The 5,000-nt window shown below is 46.1% G+C and overlaps 1 protein-coding gene across 8 annotated transcripts in view; it reads left to right on the top strand.

The window, feature by feature from the left end:
* pde8a (phosphodiesterase 8A) overlaps positions 1-5,000 on the top strand; it is a 25,138-nt gene that overhangs the window by 6,747 nt on the left and 13,391 nt on the right. The gene's annotated exons all lie outside the window — the stretch shown is intronic.

Raw genomic sequence — 5,000 nt, 5'->3', positions numbered from 1 at the left:
ATATTACCTCTGAAATGTTCTGCCTTTGTGCTTTGTTTTCTTTGTTTGCTCATTACTACACTCATAGACAGCGCTAAAGTCCCGCATCTTCACGTAATAACACTGTCTTGACTAGTGCGGTTGAATGACATTTGTTCTGTGAGCACTGTACCAATGTGGCGGCGCTATTGACGCATGCTCAGGGTCCCTATGCAACATCTAGTGTATATATCTATGGGGACCATCAACCCTTTCCTCCAGAGCTGCTGGATTCTGGCTGAAATGAGAATCAGGATTTCTTTTGCCTAAAATGAATGGTGTGATTTCACATGGTGGAGCAGCACTAATAACCTCAGGCCTGTGCAGCTCTACTGCTGGGTGAAATACTCAGTGTTATACGCACTTTACCAGAGTCCTGCTCCCTGATTCACAGTAAAGTGACGCATCAGAACTCAACCCTTGATGATTCTGAAGCTGAATTGTTCATTCGTGACGCGGTGGCGCAGTAGGCAGTGCTGTTTCCTCACAACAGGAAAGTCACTGGTTTGAGTCGCGGTTGGGTCAGTGTGTGTTTCTGTGTGGAGTTTGCATGTTCTCCCCATGTTGGTGTGGGTTTCCTCCGGGTGCTCCGGTTTCCCCCACAGTCCAAACACATGTGGTACAGGTGAATTGGGAAGGCTAAATTTTCCATAGTGTATGAGTGTGAATGAGTTTGTAAGGGTGTTTCCCAGAGATGGGTTGCAGCTGCAGCCTCCAACATATGTTTTACACAGCGGATGCCCTTTCAGCTGCAACCCAGTACTGGCAAACACCTACACACACTTATTCACACACACACACACACACACACACACACACACACACACACACTGTGACAAAGGAGTTTGTCACTGGCCTGCGGCAGAGCTGTACACCCACATATTCACGCACACACACATAACTTACCTTCACTCCACCAGCCGATCGATCGGGTGCACACGGGAGATTGCGCTGTAATAAAAACACATACACGCACAAACACATTATATACTCCATTAATCCTTGCATATTCTGACACGCCATAAATCACACCGCATACATTTGTCTTACCTGTGTGTCCGTTTGTGTTTGTGTTTGTTCGTCTCGTTGCGTTTCTGTTGCGTCTCTCTTCCGGGTTGCGCAATCGCGGCTACGGGAGGCAAAAGGGGCCAAAAAGGTCATGCGCAGCATTTTATGCACAGTGATGCGCTGCGCATGCGCTGAGTGGTTGGGCACCCGGGGGAGACTATGTGTTTTATGTGGGGGATGAAAAGAATGGGAAAACAATGGAAAAAGCAGTATTCATGACATGTGAAAATGCTGATTTAATAATTTTGGTTTTAAGTTGTATAGTAATACAAATGAAGTGTATGAAAGTGTGAAATACTTACCTGAAAGATTTGTTTATGTCCATACTTACCTTATACTTACCTTCAATATAGTTTAATCCAAACTGGGCGGAGTCACTCACTATAAATAGAGTGACTTGTGCTCAGTTCAGTGTGGGAGTCGTTGGAGATAGAAGGTGTGAGTAGTGGCGAATAGTTGGTTTTGATAATTCTGGAGAACAAATATTTTGTATATAATTATTTTGTTACTTTATTGTCTCTATTTGTTTGTTTTGTTGTTTGTTTATTTTTTGTATATATATATCTATTTTTTTTTTCTTTTATTTTTGGGATTTTTGGAATGGAAACTTTTGCACTGTAAATAAACGCACCTTGCACCATAGTGCTACGTCGGCTGAGCCATCATTCATTTTTTTTTCTTGTTTCACACACACCCGAAAAACGCCTCTGTGTGACAAGTGGTGTCAGAAGTGGGATGGCCAGTCGTAGAAAAGTGACTTCTGGAAAACAGGCCAGGAAGGGTCTGCGGTCACAAAAACCTGTGCTGGAAGAGGTAGCATGGGACACTATGGACGAAGAGGAGACAGCCAGTGCAGAGGGTGCCGAAGCCAGGTCCCCTAGAGCTAAACCTGAATCAAAAGGTATGGAGAGCGATGTAGTGGCATTGATGAGGACATTTCTGACAGCTCAGTCAAAAAGGGAAGAAGGCCTCATCTATGAGCTACGGGGGTTGCGAGAGTCACTGCAACGCTCAGTTATACCAGAAACATCACCAAGCCAAAGCCTACGCCTAGATCTACCCACACCTGCAGCTTCACGAATTCGGGGACCGTCAGTCACGCAGAACCCGACACTGTCGACACAGAGGGCGGCAGACTCACCACCACCACCACCAATGCGACCAGAGTCACGGATGCCAGCATTTCAAGAGGGAGAGGACGTGGAGAATTACTTGCGTCGTTTTGAGCGTCTGGCAAAGACCTGGGGTTGGCCGGAAGAGGAATGGGCGAATCGACTAGTACCCCTTCTCACCGGAAAAGCGCTGGAGGCATACCTCGCGATGGACGAAGATCGGGCGGAAGTCTATAAGGATCTTCGGGAGGCACTGATGGCGAAATTCGATTTATCAACAGAGACCTACCGACAACGATTTCGGCAGACATCAATTCCTGCTGGAGAAACACCGACGGAGACCTACAATCGCCTCAAGGGGCTCTACAAACGATGGATACGTCCCGAGCAGTGCACAAAGGAGGAGGTAGGAGAGGCTATCATCCTGGAGCAGCTGCTACGAGTACTGCCATTGGAGGTACGGACCTGGGTGAGAGAGCATGAGCCGACCGATGGGCTGAATGCAGCAAAGTTGGCAGTCCAGTACTTGAATGCACACCGAGGAGGTCAGATGTATGCCCGTTCTACACCAACACGAGGGGCCAAGCACACTGATACATCTGGAAAAGGTACTGTCTCTGTTTTTCCTACTAAAAAGCTTATTTGCTATTACTGTCAACAAGATGGGCACAAGGCGTCAAACTGCCCAGTACGCAAACCCAAACTCACCAGTCTGTGTTATGTTCCAAGAGAGGGGGACGTAAAAGACAAGGTGACGTACACTAATCGACACATAGACGTCACCGTGAATGGACAAAACATAAATGCACTCATTGACACTGGCAGCACATTTACACTGATAAAACAATGCTACATTCCAAGAAACACCATTGACTTTACACACACACAGAACATCCAATGCGTACATGGGGACAAAAAAGACTATCCTACCACTGAAGTGACTCTTGTTATCAATGATCAACCATACTTGATGTCAGTGGGGGTAGTGGATGCTTTACCTGTAGGTATGGTTTTGGGATGGGACCTACCTGTGTTGAACGAACTGTTAAGCAATGCTGTTGAAAGTACCAATGTGTATGATGATATATCATGTCCTGTGCTAACACGCTCACAAACCAGAGCGGGTTTAGAGCCCTTACCTGATATGGATGACAGTTTGATCCAAGGGGAGGGGGGTAAACCAAAAAAGTCACGGCGACAGCGCCGTCTAGAGAAGCAATTGGGTTCACCTATTGTGGAAGTGTCAACTGAAGGGTTGAAGGTGACTGAATGGGATATCCCTAAAAATATTGCACAGTTACAAGCTGAAGATGTAACATTGAAACCTTTGTTTTCTAAAGTGTGTGAGGGGGAAAAACAAATTGAGACGCTAGGGGCAGAGAAATATGTGATAGAAAAGGATGTACTATATGTGTTGTCTGATGGTGTCAAACGTCTTGTTGTGCCTACATGTTGCAGATCACTCATATTACATCTAGCACACACCATTCCTTGGTCTGGACATTTAGCACACCAGAAAACCTACCAACGCATCGGTACACGATTCTATTGGCCTTCCATGTATACTGACGTACACACATATTGCTCCACATGTATTGTTTGCCAGAAAACCAGCTCTGTTCACAGGTCAGCGCGAGTTCCTTTGCATCCATTACCTGTCATCGAAACTCCATTCAAACGGATCGCCATGGACATTGTTGGGCCACTGGAAAGAAGCAGTACAGGCAACCAGTATATATTAGTCATCTGTGATTACGCTACACGATACCCTGAAGCATTCCCTCTACGCAGCATCACAACTGCTAAGGTAATCACTGCATTAACACAACTGTTTTCCAGAGTTGGATTCCCGCAAGAGATCATCACTGATCAGGGCACTAATTTCACATCAAGACTGATGCAGTTACTGCACAAGCAGCTGGGCATCCATTCCATCCGCACAAGTCCCTACCATCCACAAACCGATGGATTAGTAGAGAGATTTAATCAAACCCTCAAAAGGATGTTGAGGAAATTTGTAAGTGACAATGGCAAAGACTGGGACAAGTGGCTTCCGTTCCTGCTATATGCATACCGAGAGGTCCCACAGGCATCCACAGGCTTTTCGCCTTTTGAACTCCTGTACGGATGGCAGGTGCAAGGTCCTCTCGATCTGGTGAAGAGGAGTTGGGAAGCATCAAGCACTACAGCCGAAGGAGAAACTAACATTGTAAAGTTTGTATTACAGATGAGAGACAGACTTGAGAAGTACCGAGAGCAAGCTCAGGAGAATCTAGAGGAAGCTCAGAAGAACCAGAAGCTGTGGTACGACAAATGGTCTCGACGGAGAGAATACCAACCAGGACAAAAAGTGCTGTTACTATTACCATCTTCCACAAACAAGCTATTGGCGAAGTGGCAGGGTCCCTATGAGATCACTAAGAAGAAGGGTCCTGTTACCTATGAGGTGTTTCATCCAGATAAGGGGAAGAAAAATCAAACGTACCACGTCAATCTTTTGAAGGAATGGCGGGAGCCAGGACCTGAGTTGAAGAAAGGTATGTTGGCCTGTAAGGTGGAGACACCTGAAGCAGAAGATGACGACAAGGTGGACTTTGAAACCCCAGAACACTTGCAGTCAGCGGTAAGCCTGGAACATCTGCAAGAGAGGCAAAGAGTGGAACTGACCGAAGTGTTAAACACCTACCCAGAATTACAGAGAGGAAGACCTGGAAGAACAAACTTGGTGGAGCACAAAATCTGTCTAACGGAAGCAACACCTATTCGTCAAAGGCCATATAGAGTGCCTGAAAGCCTGATTAA

The sequence above is a fragment of the Danio rerio genome, chromosome 18 (assembly GCF_052040795.2).
Source record: "Danio rerio strain M-AB ecotype USA chromosome 18, GRCz13ab, whole genome shotgun sequence".
Taxonomy (NCBI): domain Eukaryota; kingdom Metazoa; phylum Chordata; class Actinopteri; order Cypriniformes; family Danionidae; genus Danio; species Danio rerio.
Note: the sequence above shows the minus strand (reverse complement) of the source record. Positions and strands in the feature narration are given on the sequence as shown.